General features: G+C 42.3%; 1 long non-coding RNA gene across 1 annotated transcript; it reads left to right on the top strand.

Annotated features, from left to right (window-relative positions):
* Positions 1-14745: 14745 nt before the first annotated feature.
* Positions 14746-21735, top strand: LOC140629932 (uncharacterized). Its single transcript, XR_012027710.1, has 6 exons — positions 14746-15046; positions 15252-15350; positions 16228-16302; positions 18277-18645; positions 18857-18955; positions 21703-21735. It is a non-coding gene; the product is annotated as an uncharacterized lncRNA (long non-coding RNA).
* Positions 21736-23410: the final 1675 nt, after the last annotated feature.

The raw sequence follows: 23410 nt of genomic DNA, 5'->3' as shown, positions 1-23410 counted from the left end.
CAGTTCTGCTGTAACATGGTTTGTTCTCAGGAGGTCACTCCACCCTCCTCAACCTCAATTTCTGCTTCTCAAATGAAGTTCACAGTCACCTTTGAGCAACAGATGAAAGCAGGCTGCAAAAGTACTTTGTAAAGCCAAAGGTTGTTGCATATATTATTATACTTAGGAAATATCAAATGCAATAAATGGTGAGCAAACAAAATCCTGGAAGAGCCACACTTCTTTCTGTAACCTAATAGACATTGGATTTCTAAAGACATCTAAAAATGTACTGGACATGTTTTAATTCTTTTACAGAATTCTGAATTCCCCTCTCCAGTATCAATTCCTAAATAAAAGTTTTATATTGAAACAAAATTTCCGAAAATATTTTCCACCGGCTATGGGATGAGAAAGCAAATGGTACCAAAGTCTATGAACGTAGGCAACAGTAGCAGAAGGTGTTCACAGATTTCTGGGGCCTTTAAAATCCTGTACAAAGCTTGCTTTCCCCTTGAGCAACTCACTGCCCACAGGGCTCCTTTGAATGTGCTTGCGCTGCAGGAACCACAGTCTATAGTGGCCTCATAAAAGGTAATCTTGAGGATGCCACAGGAGATCCAGAAAGAAAATTACCAATCTGTATTCTGAATTCTGGATTCATCTATATTTAAAAGAACATTTATAGATGCAGGAAACTGCTTCCAGAGAGTTAAACATTAAGCCCAGCCAGGGTTTTCTGGGTTTTCCAAAACCTACCTAGTATTGTAAGGGGAACAGTGTTCCAGTTGTACATAACACTGTGGATGTTCAAAAACCTAAACAGGATAGGATAGGGTTGGAGCTGTGCCACTTGGGAGAGTGGGGCTAATGTGGGGAAGGCCAAAATTGGCACAGGCTACAAATTCCCTTTTTTTTTTGAGATCAGTAACATTCTTACACTACTTTAAAAAAAAATTCCTTGAATGTCTACTTTGACCATTCCAAATGGAATTGAGGGTTCATTGATTTGTTCACCAAGAAACATCAGCTGAGCCCAAGATACTGCAGGCAGGCCCTGTGTTAGGTCCTGGAATGCAATGTTAATTCTTCCCTGAAGGATGTATATAATCTATAGTGAGATAATCCCAACCTGAAAATGACTAATAGAAGATAGGGCACCATCAAGGCTACCAAGAGAGGTGAAATCCTAGGTTAGAGAAGTTCAGAAGAGAGAGAGGTCATCCCAGCTGAATAGAGATTTGTTTGGTACTATATCAAAATTAGTTATTATTCTATTACTATTATAAAAATCTTTAAAACTCTTCAGATTAAAATTATAATTTTTAAAAGATTTATTTAGTTATTTTAGAGGGGGAGAGAGAGTGTGTGTGAGCAGGCAGAGGGGCAGAAGAAGAGGGAGAGAGAATCTTCAAGTAGACTCCCACTGAGCAAGTGGGCAGCACACATCGCTTTGTCTAGGGCACATCAAATATCTATCCAAATGCATAGCACCCATAGCATGATGTGTAAAAGCCCACTGTTACGTATGTTGGGCATAATGTTGTAGCTGGTGAGTACAGTTCAAGATATTTATTTATTTATTTATTTATTTATTTATTTATTTATTTGAGAGAGAGAGAGAGAGGGGGGGGGGGCAGAGGAGTGGCAGAGGGAAAGGGAGAGGCAGGCTCCCCGCTGAGTAGAAAGCCCAACAAGAGGCTCGATCCCAGGACCCTGGGATCATGACCTAAGCCAAAGGCAGATGCTTAAATGACTGAGCCACCCAGACACCCCTAGAGTTTATGAGTTACAGTTTAAGATGGTCATTAGATGATGAGTTGAAAAGATACATGAAAAGATGCATGAAACCTGGAGTTTTAATAAACCTGATCTTATTGCAAAGGTGGCCAGCTTATCTTCTGGTCACTTTTCTCCATTCCTGGAAATCATTGTATTTAACATTCATTACTTTACTTTTCCTTCTCTCTCTTCCTCTTCCTTTATATTTGTAAATAGAGATATTCAAATATCATAAAATTCACCAGTTAAAGTATACAATTTGGTGAGTTCTAGTATATTCACAAAATTGTGCAACCACCATCACCTTCAAAATCCATAACTACAAAAAGAAACCCCACACCTCTCGGCCACGATGCCCCTGTCTCCTGCAAACTCCTCATTCTATCTCCCTCCTCCCACAGTCCTAGACAACACTAGAAACTTTATCTCTGGACTTGTCTAGTCCAGATATTTCATATAAAAGGAATCATATAATATGTGGCCTTTTGTGTCTGCCTTCTTCCATTTAGCATAATGTTTTATTTATTTTTATTTTTTTAAAGATGTATTTATTTATTTGAGAGAGAGAGAGAGAGCAAGCACGAGCAGGGCAAAGGGAAAGGGACAAATAGACTCCACACTGAGCAGGGAGCCTGATGTGAGACTCAGTCCCAGGACCCTGATATCATTACCCAAGCTGACGTCAGACGTTAACCAACTGAACCACCCAGGCACCCCTAACATAATGTTTTTAAAGACTCATGCATGTTGTAGCATGTATCGTTTGTATAATTGAATAATATTCCATTATATGAATATACCACATTTTGGTTATTCATTCATTAGCTGATGGATAGTTGGCTTGCTTCCATTTTTGGAGTATTATGAATAATTCTTCTATAATCATTTGTGCAGAAAATTTTGTGTGGACATATGTTTTAATTTCCCTTCATTATATACATAAAAATGGAATTATTAGGTCATATGGTGACTCTATATTTTAACATTTTGGGGAACTGTCACATTGTTTTCCAAAGTAGCTACACCATTTTTCATACCCAGCAGCAATATGCATGGGTTCTAATTTCTCTTCATCCTGGTCAACACTTCTTTTGGTCTGTCATTTAGATTATAGCCACCCTACTTGGTATGAAGTGATATCTCATTGTGGTTTTGAATTGCAATTCTCTAATGACTAATGATGCTGACTAATCTTTAATGAGTTTATTGGTCATTTGCACATCTTTTTTAGAGAGATTTTATATTTCTTTGTAATTTTTTTTTTTGCCTGTGGATATCCAGTCATCCGGTTGAGAACATAACTCCCCATTGAATGGTCTGTACACCTCTGTCAAAATTTGCTTTTCTCCTTGACCAACACAAGAATTCTACTAACAGAGACTTGAGAGAAAGCTACCATGTCATGTTAGACCAGGGAATAAGAGGAGTCTAGGCATCCAGATGATCCTGATAATTGTTCATTGTTGTGAGACTGGAGGAAGAATAACTAAGCCAGAAGTAATAAAGAAAAAATATGACAATTTTATGTGAGTGGGGCATCCCATTGTTTTTTTCCATCCTTCTCTAATACCAAGTGTGGGCTATAGGCTACAGGTTGGCAACCACAAAAATCTTAGAGAAATCTGATAGCAGTGTACAGACTGATGTTTCTGATGAGAAAAAATGCTTGGAGTCTTTTAGGGGTGTGTATGCACAAATCTGGAAGAAGTACACATTCCAGAAACACTGACAAAAGACACAGGAAGGGAGGAGACTTCTCTCCCCTTCATAGTTGAACAAGATGTGCATTCTCAGACTCAGATGGCCTAACATCCCTACAGTCCATACTACATTCACATAGTTCACAAATTTAATACTGTTTACACATTTATTTATCATCACAGCCTTTGTTAATTAATTATCTTTCTGTATTCTTGTCTGAAGATTAACCATCAAGGGGGCACCATCTATTCCATATAACAGACATCCCCATGAGTGCTGGAAGCAGCCTTCTGGAAGTGGGAAGGTTGTGCGTGTGGCTGAATTTAAAGGAGGACTAGCTGTGATTCCACAACATGCCTCCTTGAGTCGGGAAAGTGTCAACAGAAGTGGACATAATTCTCAAACAGGTAATTCTGACTCTAAATCTATGGAATAACCCAAGTGGGAGAGAGTCCAGGAATAAAGAAGGCTGTAACAAAAAAGACAGAAAATAGAACATGTAACAAAGGACAATAGGAGAAAGCATTGTAGAGAAAACTCAGGATGTATTGAAACTGTTGGAAAGTATGAAGTAGGCCAGAGAAGGTTAAACAAATATGGTCAGAGAAAACCCAGCCATGGTGCACACTATGTCTCATATCATGTATCTGCTTTTATAGGTTTACCTCTCACTTGTGCGTCACCCACCCACCACATGGTTCTGGCACATCCACTTTTTCTAAAATTGCTCTACCCAAGATCATCAGGGACCAATTCCACTCTGTCTTCTGGGCTTCCATCAGTGTGCATCATCTTCTCTGCAATACTGAAGAGGTCAACCAGTCTTCCCTTTTGACATTCTCTCCTCTCCTGGCCCTCCTCCCTCCCCAATTTCTCTTTCTCCATCTCCATCTAGCAATCCTTTGAATTCAGGATTTCGGCAGCCCTATAGCTCATTCACATCTGAGTTTCCTATAGTTTGTTCCATAATGAATTCATCATTTTTCTCAAAACTTATCATTTTCTTCCAGCATAGTTTGCTGCTATAAATGCCAAGTTGTCTTTTAGACTCAGCTTCTGCCTTCTGCATTTACTCTAGGTACATGCTCAGTGACATCTCTCTCCATCGCTCTAAGGTCTGTTTCATTTCTGTTTCTGAGTCTTTAAACCTTGATTCCCAGCACTCAAGCCCCATTTTGGAACATGGCTTTGGGGTTTTCTTCATGATCTCCATGAGCTGGTCCTAGTTGCCTGCTCATGAGCCCAATTCTTGAATTATGAATAAAAGCATTGTCCCTTTACTCCACTTTTGCATACAAAATATTATCCAATGCCTCTCACTGCTATAAATGTTCCATGATTTGACCTACATGACCTTGTCAATACCCTATCTATCCTTACACACACACACACACACACACACCATATGCCTTTCAATTGTCCTGAAAACCCATTATTTACCCAAATAGTGTCTTTGCTCATGGTAAACATGCATACATGTGCACATACATGCACATAATATAGATCATGATGACTAACTGTTAGTGTCTAAAAGCCTTAGGAGTTTTGGTGAACAAGAAGCTGAATATGAATCAACAGTGAGATGACTTGCCAAAAAAGAGTAGTGCCATCTTGGTTTGAATGGAGGGAGATGAATCATACATTCATTCTATAGTTTTATTGATTGCCCATGCTGGGTGCCCCAGATTTGATATAATTTCTGCCTTTTTTTGAAGTTTAATGTCTATAGGGAAGGTAGACAATTATAGCCATAGAAATAGGTATAAAAGTATAAACTGTGGTAAATTCTTTAAGGGAAAAGAATAGAGTTTAGGGAAAGACTATAATGGAGAGCTAATTCAGATTAGGAGGTGGGCATGGCCTCCCTGGGGAGAGTGAGTGCTAAAGGGCACAACTAGTGGGTGTCTGAGAGGAAAAGAATTCCTGGCAGAAGGAACCAAATGACAAAGGCCATGTTAAGGAGCTTGAATATTATCTTAGGTTTAATGGGCAATCACTGAAGCTGGGTCTTAGTGGACAGACATAATGTATTTCATGGTGGTCATACCACCACAGTGTGGAGTAGGCATTTCATTCTGTTTTGCAAATACCTCTTTAAGGTTATTATAGATAGACTGGAACTTTTAAAACTGAGTATTGTAGCATAAGAAGAGCACCTGAAGACCAGAAGGAAGCTAGCAGTCATTAATTTTGAGAAGTCAAAAATGTCAAAAAAGGAAGAAAAGAAAATATTTATTGAGTATTCTGCTATATGGTAGTCAATGTGCTGGAACCTGTCACATACATTATCTCATCCAATCCTAACCACAATCCTGAAAAGCAGGCATTAGTTCCATTTTGCAGATAGAGAAATTAAGGTTGAGTGAAGTTTAGTAATTTGAACAATTAATAAAGGGTAGAACCAGCTTTGAAATCTCATTCTATTTGATGTTGGTACCTCTTTACCATCCCCTTTTCATGAGATCTTTATTTTCAGATTCCCCAAAAAGGCTGCCATGTATCAGAAAGACAAGGCTTTTAGGTTCCCATAACAAGGAAACTGAAAGGAGCACGTGCACCTGAGGGTAGAAAGGGTTAAGCTGAAGTGGCATCCACGGAAACAATGAAGTTAGGAGCCTAGTGAGGAGGTCAGATCGGGCAAACAGACCAAGAGGACCAGGGGTCAGCAGAGGAATGCAATTGAGTGTCTGGAAGATGCAAGAGAGAGTCGGCGAGCGGGGGGACCTATTCAGTGAGCCAGAAGCTGTGGCAGCCATATGTGCACTCCTCGGATGCTCTTAAAGATAAATATTATCTGGAAATCTAATGCACAGAATAGTGATTATAATTAACAGTAATGTATTATATACTTGAAATTTTTTAAGAGAGTAGAACTTACATATTATCAGCACACATGCACACACACACACACACACAAAGGGTAATTATGTGGGTGGTTGGAATGTTAATAAATCTTATTGTGGTCATCATCTTGCAATAATACATGTATCTAACTATCACACAGTAAACCTTAAACTTAGAAATGTTATAGGTCAATAATATCTCAATAAATCTGGGGGGGAAGGAGAAAGAAAAAAGAAAAGAACCTGCAGCGTACTGTGTTGGAGCTGAGGCTGCTCTCTCCCTCAGCACTCTTCCCTGACTGGTTACCAAGCATGGTTGGCTCTACTAGGGCCTGACCACTTCCACACAGGTAGGGTTCCGTGAATAGGCAAACTTTGTTCTGGAGCTTCTCAGTGAATTTTCTATGACTTTCCCAATGGGCACTGCAGTTGAAACTCTCCCTACCCAATCTGCTTCTCAGAAGACCTGACTGACACAGAAGCAAACGGTAGAAGGAAACTAGGAGTCAGGCCGCTGACTTGGACCATCCTAATAACAACCAGGTTTCCCATGGCACTTAGGATGTGCCAGACACTGTTCTACATGCTTCATGTAGAGTAAGTTATTTAATCCTCAAGACACTCTGAGGGAACATTACTATTATTTCCAGTTACAGATGAGGTTTCACAGAAAAATACATAACTCCTCTAAGATCTCACAGCTAGTAATCTGCAGAGCCAGAATTTGTACCCGTGCAGTCTGGTGTAGAATCAAAGTCCTTTGACCTGTAGTTAGGCACCCCATTTCAAGGCAGTTATAGATAAACTTGAAAGACAAAGGAACAAGGCCTTATAAAGTATTGTATCGTGGGCAGAGTGGCTTCCTGACCTCTTTCCCATCTTGGTTTTCCACATTTTGCTCCCCCACTGTGGCCTTCCTTTCTTTCCCAGAACTCCCTTGGCCCTTTTTCTTGAGAACATTTCCAAGAGCTCTTTCCTTGGTCTGGGACCCTCCTCCTTATATTTGTCTCACTTCTCGGTCTGTCACCGTGGCCTGGGGGAACTCTATCCTGACTACTGGTGTGTGTTCAGTCTCCTGTCACACTCACTCATGACATTGGATACTTTTCTTCTAAACATCTTAATACAACTTCAGGGAGATGACTTGTTCAGTAATGAATTGCTTGTGTTTGTAACCATGCTGACTAATGGCTCTACCCTGGCATCCTACTCAGAAAAAGAGAAAATGCTTGAAAATTAGGTCAACATGGCATAGATGGGCATTGCGTTTCCCATCATCAGGGGTAGGTAAAGAGGACAGCTGACAGTTGATGGGAATTTGGGAGAGGAAAGTTGGCAGGGCAGGTCTGATTACAGAGTCCATTGTAAACATTCTACCTCTGAGAGTTCTTGAGTGACCTCTCTGAGGCTGTAGCATCCACAGGCGGCCTTTTACCACCCAGAGGATGTGGAATTTGATCCTCTTCAGTTAGGCAGCATGGTAGAGTGACACATCTAGAGGCAGAAAATGCTGCTTATTCTCTGGCTTTGGTTTGGTCTTCATTCTTGCACTGTGGAAGCAAAGCCTTCCTTGCTCACATCACCTGCTCTGTTTCCTCAGCCGAGAAATGAAGAGATAGACTAGATAATCCCCAAATAATTCTGAGATTTATAGGCTGAATTTCTTAGTATGTCTGTTCCACCCTTTCAGATTCCTGCCCTCTTTAATGTCACAGGCCTTTTCTTTTGCTATTAGTGATCAACACAATGGAAGACTGACCTTTGGGGTACAGTAGTGCAAAACTGAATATCCTTGCTTAATAAACAATAGCTTGAACTATAATGGAAAAAGATGTATTTTCTATATGAGTTTGAATTTCTTAAAGCTCTTACATAAAAGTTGTGTATTTTATTTATCTCAAGAGTGACACGGATGAGATTATTTTCACTTTACTGATGATGAAACTAAGGTTCATGGGTGAATGTAATATGCCAAGGCCTTGGATCAGGGGTTTGTATCAGCTCAGTAGCTTAGTAATGATGTCATTATTGCATGTCACCAAGTAGAGTTGAAGAATACATATTTAAGCAGTATTAGTACACAGTGAATGTGCTTATAAATGTGATGATCACTGGCTTTGTATATGCAAGTCATAACTGAGAACTGAAAAGGAATTCTTTTATTCTGTGAAATATTTTACTGAAAAATCAATTAATTAACAAAGTATTTATTTATGAAAATATTTAGCAAGTGAAAAAATCTGGCGGGTGAGGGAATGGGTGAAGTAGGTGAAGGGGATCAAGAGTACTCTTACTGTGATATGCACTGAGTGATATATAGAAGTGTTGAATCACTATATTGTACACCTGAAACTAATATAACACTGTACATTAGTTATAGTAGAATTAAAAAAACAAATACATTTTTAAAAATCTGTATATTCTTGCTATAAGTGCATTTAATACGGAAAAAACCCCCAAAGACATATGTTTAAGTCGTTTAAGGTAAAAATTCCTAGTGTCTCAGCTTTTACAAGTAATAACAAAGTAATATACATAAGTGATGGGGAAGAAAAGAAATTTTGGGAGAAATCATTTTGATGTCAATCTTTCCAAAGAGTTACTGTTTCAAGACAGATTTTAAAAAATTCTGAAAAACACCTTTGCTTTTTTCTCTCTTGATGGCTGAATGGGCATACCGTTGGAGAGAAGGTTGGGTGAGGAATGTTTTTTCCAGAAAGACAACACGATTTAGACATGGCCTGGGGCTGGAAAGCAGTAGAATAGGTTTTCATCTCATATCATTGGTCTCTGGGAGATGTTGGCAAGTTACTATGATTCATCTGGGTCTCGTTCTGTCTACCTGTAGATTGGGAGCACTTTGTCAAGTATTTAGACATATGACCAACGTAGACATAATTACATTCATCCTGGTGCATAAGATTTTAGACATTGTAAGTGCTTCCTCATTCATTGTCTGATTTATTTTCTTCCAAATCCCTATAAGGTAGGTAAGGAAGAGATGTGCATGTCCCTTTGGTAGACGAGGAAACAGCGAGGTAGATGGGTTTGCCCAAAAGTGCATCGCCAAGATGGTGTAGAGCCAGGACTTGGCCTCAGGTCTGATGGCTCTAAATGGGTATGTTTTCCACAGCACCACAGGTGCCAACTTGCACAGGCAAGCTCCTGAACAGAAGCTCCATGACTCCTCTCTAACATACAACTTTTGGGCAGGATGTGCAAGGTGCCTGAGCTTGGTGAGAAAGGCATTTATGTGTAAGAGGTGTCTGTGCATTAATGTGGTGAGTGAGAAGCCGAACTAGCATCTAATTTTAGTATGCAGCTAGTGCAGTGTTCCTGTTAATCGTATTCAGTCAGGCTGACTGAGGAGAAAGGAATAAAATAAACATTTCACTTAACCTTTACAATTCGTATATTTTGATTGTCCCACCAGCTTAAGAGTACCATCCCCCCTGTAATCTCCAGCCATTTTCTATGCTGTCCACACACTCAGTGGCTTCTTTGCTCTCAGTTCTTTCTCTTCTGCGATTTTACCTTCTTCCTCTGTTTTCTACTTCCCATCACTCCTCGTGCCCACTGCCTTCAAGCCTGAGTCCCTGTCTGTCCTCTTCTCCTACTCTCCTCGTAGGCATGAAGCAGCTTGAGTGGAGTTGGAATGAAGCTCTGAGATGACCTACTGAACATTCTGCACATGAAGATTTCCAGGAAGAGGAGGTGGGGTGAAACTTTGTGAAGCATAGAAGCAGGAAGGTGACAATACCTCCACGGACAGGAAACAAAGGAGGAGGAAAAGGAAACAAGCAAGTGAAAGAGTAAAGTCAAAGAATCTTTGCATCTTCACATCCTTGCTGTACCTAGGTAAAAACAACCAATGGCAGCAACAACAATAACACATTATGAAAGGAAAGCTATGGAATGGAAATGCTTTTTGTGTTACTGTGCTCAACACGGTAACTATACAGGCAATGACTAAACAATGACAGCACAAGGTGCGTGGACATGGACGAGGCTGCGGAGTTCAGTGCACTGGAATTGTCATGGTGCAACTCCTTGGTGGGGGAGCAGGGAGTTATTTTCAAGTCGCTCTGAATCAGGAAGTTATGTATCCTACCAAAATGGGAACAGGATGACAATCTGTTGCCATTCTCATGTGATCAGAACACAAAGCCCCAAGAATAGATTTGTGCTGTCCAATATGGTAGCCACCTAGCCACATGTGCTTTTTGAGCACATGCAATACGACTAGCCTAGATTCAGATGTGCCAGAAGCGCAAAATAAACACTAGATTTGGAAAACAATATGACATAAAAAAATAAAGATGTAAGAGATCTCTAATGATTTTTAAAAATTGATTACATGCTGAAATAGCATGCTTGATGTTTTTATATGTCTATATATATATATAAACTAAATTAATTTCACTGGTTTCTTTTTATTTTGCTCTTTTTAACGTGGTTAGTAGAAAATTTGACGTTACCTATGTTGTTCATATTTGTATTTCTCATCATATTGCTATAGGACAGCACTGGATTAGAATTCCAGAGTTGCAATTAAAAGCAAGTGGAAAGAGAAATCCTCCCCAGAATAGTAATCACTATGCCAGTCTAGGCAACACTGGGGAGTATTTGAGTTAGAACATCATCTTAAGATTATTGTTGATAAGATCTAGGTACTCCAAGTGAACTTGGAACAACTGTGAGTAGAACTCTAGGAAATAAGCCAATGTTAGCGGCCCATGGTAACAGAAACAACTACTTGGAGAAGGTTGTGCATGGAGCCCAGTGGAATTAGGACAACGCCCAGTGGTCCAGACCAGACCAGCCAGACAATTTTTCATTTTTGCCATATTTCCCTAAAGTTGTCTTTGATTTTAGTGAGGAAGAACTGGAAGTTCTTAGGAGGAACCCATTGTTACCTATACATTATTACATAAAACACTGCATATATTTGCATATCACAGGTTACACTTAATGATAAGCTTCAGTTAGTCCTGCACAGAATGTGTATTTTGTAATATTCAGTGAATCCCTTCGGCAGGCTTTGTTAAGGTCCAGTTTCCATAACCCCTACAGCGATCTCAGTGGCTCTCCATCTCAACTCAGAACTACCTCAGACAAGATTCCAGGGACGAGAGTGTCTGGAATGTGACTTCAACCAGGCCTATCTTAGCAGGGGATGCTTCAAGTCCTATTAATATCCCTGTTCCCTTTAATTCCAGTTTTTCAAAACCCAGGGTAGAAACAAAGAGTCCCAACTTAAATAAGATCTTTGCAAACCCAGTGTTCCAAAAGGAAATGCACACATCAAGCCATCAGCCTAACCATGTGAGTGTGGGTTATTCCCACAGAGGGGAGTTAATGAAGATTTCAACTGCTCCTTCTGTGTCCTGGAGCCATGACTGTTCAGTGACTGGCTGTGGAGCAGGCTGGGTCCCTTTGGGTTTCTTGTTAAAAATATAACATTGGTTTTTAAACCAATCAAGAAATCTAATACCAGAAACTATTTTTTCTCTTTGTCTTTGGTCTTCTTCGGTTCCAAATTGCAACACAAGAACAGGAGACGTGGCTATTTCTAAACCCCAGAGATAATGGATGACCGAGTCTTTTATACGTCTAGCATAAACATAGGCGGAAAGGAGGCTGCTACAGAATGAAAATCAAAAGCCAGATTTTAATCCCACAGTGAAAGATACAACCTAAGAGACTGAAGTCTTGGAGTCTCTTTAGAGACACCCCAGTCAAGAAAGAGATCTCTCTCACTTCCAGGTTTTCTGGGAGGAATACTCAAGGTAGAGGCTGGTCCCATCTCCAAACACTTGCAGCAAGCACGTGTATTAAAGCTGCCTGCTGGGATGCCTGGGTGGCTCAGTGGTTGAGGTCGTGATCCCTGGGTCTAGGGATGGAGTCTTGTATGGGTTCCCCACAGGGAGCCTGCTTCTCCCTCTGGCTATGACTGTGTCTCTCATGAATAAATAAATAAAATCTCTTAAAAAAATAAAATAAAGCTGCCTGCTTCAGGCTTACAAGCAGCCCTGTGTTCTGTGTTGACCATTAAGGACATCGGCAACTTATTGTGTCTCTTCTTTGCTCTGTTTTCCAACAGTACAGATACCAAATGTACAATGTCTTAATTACTCTCATAAACAGAGATTGCCAACCTTTCCACACTTTTCCATTTGATAGTTTTTCACAGAATTAATAGGTTCTGACCTTAGCCTTTAGCATTTCTTATTGTACCATGGTCAATCAAGTTTCCATTCTGTTCCTTAAAAGACATAAGATCTTTGACAGGTCATAGAATCAGTCTGAGACTTAGTTTTCATCATCTATAAAAGGTGGATAATGATATTGTTCTCACGTGGAGACTGAGTGAGGCCGAAACTGTGACCGCCATCCTCACACACGGCATACCTTTCTCTGTGTAGGTAACTGCCCAGCACATAGTAGGGATGCAGATCATAGTCGCTGAATAGCTGCTTCCTAACTTTGTTCTAAAAGGCTATTTTAAGAGATAGCTCAACCTCCATTTTCCTCCTTGGTGATAAGAGAAGAAATCAAAAGAATGATCCCAATATGGCCAATCATACCCCCAGGAAGGGATGTAACACTTTAAGCAGGGGAGAAATGCTTATGAGCACTTTGGGCTGCTCCATCCAAGTTAGCAATCCAAGGAATAATTGCTTAAAAGTTCCCAGTTCTCAGTGGGTTCTGTTTTGTCCCAGAGCCTCATTTCATAGGATGTTGGCCGCAATCATGACCCAGGTTAAACACAGATCAGGTTATCATATCATGGTATTGCTCAATTCCTTCCTCGTGCATTCTTTAAGAAATGTGCTCCTAACAGGTGACAAGTACTATTCTAGTCACTGGGAATATAGATGTGAACAGGGGGGCAGCATCCTGACCCTCAGGCAGTGCCCACTCTGGAAGGAAACCAGCATTTTAAAAATCACCAGAAACAAACTCACATTCAGGACCTGTAATAAGAACAACATAGGCAAAGCACATTCCTTTTTTTTTTTTTTTTTTTAAGATTTTACTTTTTATTCATGAGAGACACAGAGAGAGAGGCAGAGACACAGGCAGAGGGAGAAGCAGCCTCCCTCCCTGCAAGAAGCACGATGCAGGACTCGATCCTGGGACCCCGGGAGCACACCCTGAGCAGAAGGCAGACGCTCAGCCACTGAGCCCCCCAGGCATCCCCAGAGCACATTCCTTTGGAACCTCATAACGACCCACCAGGGCAGTATAGGCCGTGTGGTGGACTATAAAGAGGGGCCCATAGAGGCCAACGAGCCCACAAGGTCTCTTGGAGACAGGAGCAGAGATGAGGTGGGGCTTTTCCAGCTGCACCACCCGCTGCAGGGATTCTGCTGAAGCCAAGGATGCAAAGTAAATAAATCTTCAGCTTCCTCTTTTTTTAAAAAAGGGGAGAATTCCTCCCTCTTAAGGGTCATGAGGATTAAACAAGCTATAGAAGAAAAGAACTTAGAACGGTACCTTACACTCGGAGTTCATTAAAAACACATGGTAGCTGCTGTCAAAAATGCAGAGAAAACAAATAACCACAGCATGGTGTGGTAAAATTACTGGGAGAAGATGCTTCCAGAAGAGAGCATGACTCATAGTCTTTAGCACAGTTAGAGAAGGAGCCGAGATGGGTTTTGAACACAAGATAGGAGTGTACGGTGGGGCCGGGGCGTCATGACAGGAGGAAACAGCGTGTACACTGCCCAGAAGAACGTGGCCCATGGCGGGGGTGGACTGTAATTGCTTCTTGTGGTTGGAATACGAATGCCCTGGAGGAGGAGTGAGAGATGGGCTGGCTGAGCCCAGAAAGTAATCCCTCTTCCATGGCTGTCAGGAGCTCTTGAAGGCGATGGGACAATGGGAGCACCAGAGAAAACGTCTACCCAAGCCCAGGCCTGGTGGGCCATTTGGGCCTCCATCATCTGAGAGGTGAAACCCCAATCGTGCGCCAAATTGCCTCTTCAGGCTCCAGTCCCTCCCCACTGTGGACTGTTTGCCTGTCTGGAATGAGATAATTTGTCAGACACCAGCTGCTGATCATTCTTTCCTCATGGGCACATTTATTATTATGTTACAATGCGCATGAAGAATCTTTACCATCGCTGGAGTGAGAATGATTAAAATGTTGTTGTTGTTGTTGTTGTTGTTGTTGTTTTCCCCCAGAAATCCTCAGACCTTCCCTCTGCCAGAGACAGCATGGGTCACGGACTGTACTGGGGGAGTGAAGCGAGTAGGAGGTTGGGGGATCATCGTCATAATTAACAAAACAGCAAGTGGAGAACCCCAGGGTGTGGGGCTAGGGAAGGAGGACCCTTCAGAGCTTGTGAGCAGCCCAGGAGGCTCTGAACGAGTGCAGAGGATGGGCTGGCTGGCTGGCTTCTAGAGCCGCACCATGTCTAATTATGTACCAGGAGGCAAGAAAAGGTGTAGGTCTGTCTTTCCAGTTCAGGGGGAGAAAAAAAAAAAATATGTGGTGTCTCGCGTCTAAGAAACGAACAGGCTGACCTTTTCAGAGCGTCTGAAAGAAAAAACCAGATGTATTCCTCAAGAGTCACTGTGACTGAAGGCTTGCATTGTGCAGTCACATAAAGGGAGAGCTAACCAGAAAACAGCAGCTGATGATCTGAAGCCAGGCTGTGCTATTGTCCGGCACACAAATGTTCTACAAGGACCCAGACCACCATGCAGTTCTCTGTGCACAGACTATGGAGGTTCGGGGAGGGGGGGCAGTGGAGGGGGCCAGGGCTTTTCTCCCTCCTTTTCTTTCTTTCCTTCCTGAAACCTTTTCCTTCCAATCCCTCTACAGCCGCTCACATTCAACGGCTAGCAATTATTCCCATTGACCCTCCTCACTCTCCAAATGGGGTGTGGGTCTCTGAAGGTTTTCTCTTTGTACCTGACAACCCCATGTTGCAGGCAGGCTCCAGGGAGGAGGTGAGGGCTCAGCTCCCTGGGGACGGTGACTGGGAATGGAGTGGCTGTGATTTATTTTCCATCGAGCAAAGTCAAAGCGAGGTAAATGTGGGCTGGGAGGCAGACAGGAGAATCCCCCCAGCCTCATCAAGGGCTGCTTCTCTATTGTCCTCAGGGAAGCTCGGGTGAATGCTGGTGGTGTTGGAGGGGGAAGGGAGATGGGGGAGCTAGATGAAAAAGAGGAGGCAGCCGAGTGAGATGAAGTGGGATCCTTTCTTCATTCCAACTCAGTTCTTTTAGATTTTCTCCAACAGCTTTCTCCATTCTCTGCTTTAGTGGCTACATTTCAAACCCCCTACAAACTGTAAAGTCCTTGAAGGGAGACACTTGTCTTACCCTCCTTCTTGTCTTTCCATTGCCCCAGTATTATATTTGCTCCAAGCAGTTTTCAATCAATGTCTACTAACTAGAATTCACTCTGTGCCCCTAGATCTTTGGATCTGGTTCCTCCTTGGCATTCATGGACTGTTCCCTCCCCTCCTAGCAGGAGTGTTCACTGACTACCTAATGTGAAGTAGCCCCTGCCCCAGAAACTCCATCACTTCCTCTGCTGGAGTGTTTTTTGGGCCATATTTACAGACATTTACTAAACAGTATTAATTGGCCAGTAGGAAAAAAAATCAATCAAGGAGATGAAATAATAATTCTCTGTCTTTTTAAGTGGTCTGACCACACTTTTCATAAGCCACTTGAGGCAGACTCAACAATATTCCAGAAGCAGGATCTTATTACCTCTGTAAGCAAGATCGGAAATCCTACTACCTAATAGCTGGACAGTGGGCCACTCTGGGATGAAGCCTCAGGTGCTGTCCTTGAGGTCACAGGCTATACCCTACTTTATATTTGCTATAGCACTTTACACTGGAGATAGTTCTGGTCATATACGTGTTCCGTTGTTTCTTGTCTCCTTGCCCCACAGGACTCCAAGTTCTATACAATGATAGCAACAACAACAACAACAACAACAGCTGTCATTGGTTATTTAGTGTGTCAGGTACTATTTTAAAAGCTTCATATGCATTACCTTATTCAATTTTTTCATTTTGTGAAAGTATATTCCCAGTGTCAAGAAGAGCGGTTGGCACATTTGGGATTTAATAAAAACTTGCTGAAACCAGGAGAAGGAATGAATGCCAGACCCTTCCATGATTGCCACTAAATTAAAGCAAAGTTCTAGAAAAAATATGTTATGAGAAGGTAACTAAGTCAAAGGAATATCCTAGAGCATTCTTGAAAATACAGGTGAATCTGCTTTGTACAATAAATTGCATGGCCCCTGGGTTTTTCACGTATTATCCTTACTTAAAAAGCATCAAGGAGTTAGCTATTTTCAGAAAATTCTGTTGCGGAATTTTTTGGTTAGGCAAAGACTCATTTTGTAATGAAAATAAATCATCCCCCTCCTCTAAAATAGTAATCACTGGCAAGAGCATCACAAATTAGCATTCTTCAAAGTGCTTTTCTACATATAGCCATATGCTTACACATACGCTTTTCGTGTCACTGGAGAACTCAGTGTATTGAGCACCTATTCAGGGACCGATCTAAATACCAAGAGGCAAATCCTCCCAATTCAATAGATAAAGAAACTGAGGTGGGGGAGGGAGGTAATATTTTGACCAGAGGAAGCCCCTGTGACAACTTCTGCATCTGAAGGGTCTTCTCAGGCATGTTGTCATTTTGAACCCTGACCTGGGATAAATCAGATTTAGAATTAGCCTGGCTTGTTAGGCTATTCCTTAATCAGAGATGGCTGTTTCGTGTCCAGACTTTTAATTTATTTTAAAAACATTTATTCAAGTCCCCCCCATGTGCCTTCCATTGCTCTGGGAACTGGCACATATGACAGGAAACAACCGAGAAAATAATTCTTGCTCTCAAGGACTTTTCTGGAACCTCACTGGTAGCCACTATCCACATGTGGCTATTTGAATTGAAATGAAATTAATACGAGTGTAAAAAATCTAAAATTTAGTTCATCAATTTCACCAGCAAAATTCAAGTACTCAAATACTCACATTTGAAGTCCTTCAATTGCTACCTGTGACTTCTGGCTAGCACACTGGAGGATACAGATGTAGAGTTCATCATTGTCACAGAAAGTTCTATTAGATAATACCGTTCTAGATAGACAATGAACAAATATACAGTGTATCTGGAGGTGGTAAGGACTGTGCAGACCATTAAAGCAGGGACAGAGGATGAGCAGAGATGAGGAGAGAGGTGTTCACTTACCCTGGGTGGTAAGGTAAGATCTCTGAACAAGGGCCTGGATGGAGATGAAGGAGGCTGGGATATCTAGGGGAAGAACATTCCAAGTAGGGGAGTACTTACTACAATGTCCAAGAGGTCACATGTGTGTGTTTGAGAAAGAGCAGGGAGGCCTCTCTGGCTGGAATGGGGTAAGTGAAGAAGCAGTCATTGGGGATGAAATTAGAAAGGGAGTCTGGACCAGATCACACACGGCCTTGCAGGTCCTGATAATCCTTGGATCTCCATGAAAGCTGAGCACCAGCAATTTGGAGCTTTGTCTTTCCCTCCTCCCTCTTCTTTTCCCCTTGAACTTTCCGTCTCTCCACGCCTCTTTCTCTCTCCACACCTTATGACAACTCATGTCTCTGTAAGAGATGTCTCCTGTTTGTCAATAAGACCCTTGAGGAAGCCCGAGCACAGAATAACATTTAGCACCCGACGGCATCAGGTTCCCTTCATAGTCCAGAACTCTGACTCTGTGGCTGCAGGATTTGGCAGGTCTGCTGCTTGTTAGGTGGGCATGACAACTGGGAGAGTTAGGCTGTGTTGACATTTTCACCTTCTAGCAGAGAGATACTGTGGGTAATGAATACTAATCAGTACTGTGGGCGATCAATACTAACCCTGGAGTTTACTATTTACAAAACAAAGGTGATATAACATTGTTCTTATTGATGCTTTTAACACACTTATTGAGCACATACTGTGTACCTAGTCGTTTTCCCAGGGATGAGGAGATTCCCAGGACCCCAGACTTTCCATGCTAAAAGCTGGAAAGTCTCAACTGCAGTGAGCCTACATGTGGTGGACTTCGTGGCTACAAAGACAAGACATGGTGCCTGCCCTCAAGACGTCACAGCCTGGGAGAGGAGACAGATAATACAGAGTTCTAAGTGCTTCAACAGTGGAGAACCCGGTCGCTCAGGCGGGTTGCACACTTGCAAGGCCTCAGTACAGTGAGGGCAATGAGGGAAGGCTTCCTGGCAGAGGAGGATATCTGCTTTAACTCTGGAGGATCAGATCAACAAAGATGCCTGCCTTGTGGCCCCAACACAAATGGGCTCTACAGAAATCTCCTTAATAGGTAGGACAGTGTGCCCCCACATATCTGACTCTTTCCCACTGTGCCCTCCCCAGCAGAGAACCTGACCTCAGATTCTGTGGGCTCCCAAATTCTTCTAATTGTATTGCTTTGTTTGATGCAGAAACACTAGAAGGGGGGGGGGGAGGGCAGGTATCAATATTTGGGCAAAAGGAGGCTGTTGATCACATCTGTAATTCTTTCTGGCATAAAGAGAACTAGGGGGCATCTACAAGAATGTATATTCATCTAAATTCGTGGGACAGAGGACTCAGGCAGAAAGGCTTTTCAAAGGCGTGCTGCATCTTGCTCGGTGAGTGAGCATTTCTCAATTCTTTCTTAGAAGCAGACATTAAAACCTGCAGCACAGTCATTTAGAATTTCAAAGGTTTCTTCTTCAGGGGGTGGGACACAAAGACACCACCGTTATTCACATAATGCTGGGATGGTGGGGGACAGTAGCACACCATTAACGAAGTCTGTGCAGCAAACCTTTATGGAGAAAGGCAAGAGCTATTCAGCCAGGATAAAGAAGATGCTCATTACAGTTGTTTAAAAAAAAAAAAGATTATTATCATTATTGCCTTTTAAAATTTGCTCCTGCATGCTACCTAGCTTGGGAGAACTTAAGAGGGGAAAGGCAATTTTTAAAGGTAGTTCATAGATCACTAAAGAATCACAAAACACTCAACATTCAGTGCACACCCATCTCTCTCTCTCTCTCTCTCTCTCTCAATCTGACTTGAGGGTGTCAATCTGAATTTAGAATAAATGCAACACCCACATCAAGAGATCCTTCCTTTCTCAAGGCAGATGTCTTTCAGTAGGGCTCTGCGTGGTTGTAAACGGTCCCCCCAATCCTAGTCAATGGTTTGAAGGACCAAATAAGATGGAGCTTCTCACACATAAAGCTGCTGGTCCTTCAACATTATCTTGCATGGCTTTGCCTGTCTTCTCCCTCTCCTTTGTTTTGGAATTACATGAGGCGAATGCCACAGATCTAAGTTGGAAAACCAGGAGCCCAGGCTGCAGAACAGCCAGCAGACAACATTGTCTCTGAACTGCTATTGTTTCTATTTTAGGAGCACATTGAGTGATTAGCTTGGGTAACAGTAACATCGCATTACCTTGCACAGGCTGGAAATGTCTTTCAATAAGGAGGCAACACGGAGGCCATGTGATACAATCCCGTAGACAGAGCCAAGTGGAATACATCAAAGAGAGCCTTGATGCAGATGTTTCATGCAGAAGAAAATTAGGTCAGAGACCACTTCAATTTCAGCTTCTGCCAGCCTCGTTTGAGAGCTTCCAGTGAATTCGTAATGAATAGCTTCTAGGGCACTTTTCTCTCATTCAGTCACAGGCTGCCACAGCCAGATGAGCGTTCCATGTGGAATCTTCTCTCATTATTTAAAACTGCTACTTTGTGTTCTGAAATTCCAGAACCCTTCCAATGCACTACCACTGTGGCCTAAAACAAAAAGACTCCCCCAATATGGGGAGACATTGATCTGTATCATATTCTTGCTCTGTTCCTCTCTCTCTCTCTCTCTCTCTCTCTCTCTCCTATCCATCATACACGTACATGTGTTTTAATGCCTCCCCCAGTCTCTTGTTCATCTGCCTATGCAGGTACATAAACCGTTGCTGAGGAATCTCGGAGATGTCAGGCTTTTTTAATCTTACTCAACTTTGAAGAAGCTGAGGGGCCTATAGATGACCAAAATGCTTTGTTGGCTTCTTGCAGGGAGCATGCACGTGTGAGTGAGTGTGGCGTGCATGTATTAAAAAAAAAAAAAAAAAAAAAAAAAAAAAAAAAAAGCTTTTCTCTGAAAAGAGCAGAGAAGGGCAGTGTGACCTCAATGAAAGTGAATGATGCATCTTTTCCCTGCCCACCCCCAGCCCCATCTCATACGTTATTTATTATATTGGAGGGTGAGAATCTGGAGCACCCTGGATTTTTCCTTTTCCATATGCTCTTACTGCCTACCTTTTGCAGGGTTCACACTGACGAATCCTTGCCGATTGGAGTGGGGGGTGTGGAGAGGGATCACTTCAATTCATGCCAGGAGAAGAATCATTAGATTCTAAATGCATTTGGAAGAGAGGGGCAGAGAGACGGACACACAGGATCACAGAAGCTCCCCAAGGCTCATGACGCTCCCATTTCCCATGGGAAAGGAAACGAGGTGGCGGCCCCAGCTCCAGCTCACCGTGACACAATTGCTTTGTCTTTGCTACCTCCAAAGCACCAGGGCATTCATTAACTGTGTTTCTCAATTCTAGGGTTTGCAAAGCGGTGGCAGAGAGCCTCAGAAAAGCGCTCAAAGGCCTGCGTCTGCTCCAATCCAGGATGGGAAACCATCATGAAGATGTTGCCTTTCTTTCTTGCCATTTAAAAGGCTTTATCTGGCTTAAAAAAGATACTAGTCTTCCTGCCTTCCTTCCTCAACTGGGTCTCCTCTCTGCCCGCACTCTCTCTCTTCTCTCTCTTCTCTCTCACTCACACACACACACACACACACACACACACATGCTCACACTCAGTTTCCCAAGGAGGACAGGAGCACAGGGGAGGCAGTGACCGTGGAGTAGAAAGATGACCTGCTAAAGAGACCTAGTTTAGGCTCCACCTTTGTGTGAACAGCCAGACAACTCTCTTCTATTGGCTCAGTGTTCTCACCTGGAGAACGTGGGTGCCGATCGTTGACTCCCTCACAGCTTTGACCCTGACTCAGTACATAGTCTTTCTCATGTGTTAGAAGTATTGACACCTTCTGGAAAGGTCTGGCTGTGGGTGGTAGCCACAGATCCACCTACTAAGAAGCTATCTAAGACCTTGCTCTTAGGATTAGCACCGAGGCATATGGATATGTTCATGTAGCTACAGGACAGTCCGATTCCTTCCAGATACACTGCAACTGGGGCTGCTGAGCACAGGAGAAATAGCGTTGACTTCAGAGTCAGAGTTGAGTTCAAATTTAGGCTCTGTCACTGCCTGGCTGTGTGACCTCAGGCAAGTCACTTGGGCTTTCTGATCCTCTGTTTCTTCCAAAGCAGAATTGGGGAACCGTTATGAAAGGCTGTTACAAGATTCAATGAAATATATGAAATACATGTGCCTGATACATGGTAGGTACTCAGCAAATCTTAGCATGATTTTTATCATTGTTATCGAAAATTAATAGCGGAGACATATATGATAGACTGATATATTGAAATACATAGATATCTATATTATATATTGATATATATTTATGTATATTTCTGCATATCTACATGCAGAAATGGCATGTATGACTTAGGGTAGCCCCCTCAAAAATTAAACACTATTTGAATTGATTTTTCTTGTGTGTGCTATGTGGAGAATCTTATAAGACACAGACACACGCAGATACTCTCCTACCCACAAAATTCAATTTCTAAAGGCAGTAGCAACTAATAGTCATTTGAAATGCTTAGCAGAGATTTTGGCACATAAGTGCTTCGTAAGTGTTAGTTACATTTATTTTTATTTACAACAATATCAGTACAGCGAATTCCCAAGTTATCATGCACTCCTTTCTCATTTTCCTCTCTGAATAGGCTTCTTTTTTAGAGGCAAAATGGGGGCAGACAAAACCTACATTAGTAGGAGTCAAAAGCCATGGATTGGATGCTGAGTTCTTAACCACAAAATGATAGCACTTTCGAACTCAGGAGGTGAGGAACTGAAATACAAAGCCGTAACGTGACTTGACCAAGGTCATGGAGGAACCTCACTGAGTTCTCCCCTATGTCCTTTGCTATCGTAAGACTCAATTGAGGCCATGAGCATGAAAATGCTTGGCAAAGACCAGGTGCTTTCCACAAGTCAGTGCTCCTTCTCCCAGCACCTGCCAGCTCTCCTACAGCAGCCATGGCAAAGGGCCATCGTCACGGCAGTGACTGTGAGGCTGTCTGCCACCAATGGCACCACTGTCAAGTGGAGCACTGCTTGCCCAGAACTGGACTTGGTCCCTGTCAAGTTATGAGGCATGGAGGACAACACAGCCCCCAGGAAGGAGCTCCATGGCCCACCGTGCTGAGCAGGCTGGGCCAGCACCAACACTGAGAATCAAACATCAGTCTGCCAGATTCTGGCTCTGAGGGCTGGTATGTGACCACGCACATTTAGAAAAGCTAGAGAGACCAAACGAGAGGAAGAGAACCATCATCCATTTGTTCTTTTCTGCATTTATTCATTCACTCACTTGCATACTCACTTACTTATTCACTCACTTAATTATTCTTTATTGAACACTGTGTTTGGAGAAACCGTGCTCCTAAGATTTCATCATTTAATGAAAGAGACTACATGGACAGAGACACAAACCGATTACGATACAACACGGCAAGAGCTATAATGGCAAAACACTGTGACAACACAGGAGAGGCAGGCATTCAACTTTCCTGTTTCACAAGTATCAGCTGGAGTAGAGATTGTGTAATTACCAAGGTTTGATCAGAGAAACAAAACTGATGAATGTCTGTATATTCCTATGGGTGGATATGCACACACACAGCCATGTGTGTTACATATATGTATTTATACGTAGGGGGTTGACCTTACACAATTGTGAGAATCGGTTTAACATTCTATGTATGACTGTGGTCTTTGCCAGGCTTTGGCAAACTGTTTTCCATAAAAGGCCAGGCATAAATATTTCAAGTTTTGCAAGATCTTTACATAGCAGCTAGTCAACTCTGCTGATTTAGCACAGAAGCAGCTCTTAGCAGTTCACAAACA

The sequence above is a fragment of the Canis lupus genome, unplaced genomic scaffold, assembly GCF_048164855.1.
Source record: "Canis lupus baileyi unplaced genomic scaffold, mCanLup2.hap1 Scaffold_96, whole genome shotgun sequence".
NCBI classification, from domain to species: Eukaryota; Metazoa; Chordata; class Mammalia; order Carnivora; family Canidae; genus Canis; species Canis lupus.
The sequence above is the reverse complement of the archived record's forward strand: the minus strand, read 5'-3'. Positions and strand labels throughout refer to the sequence as shown.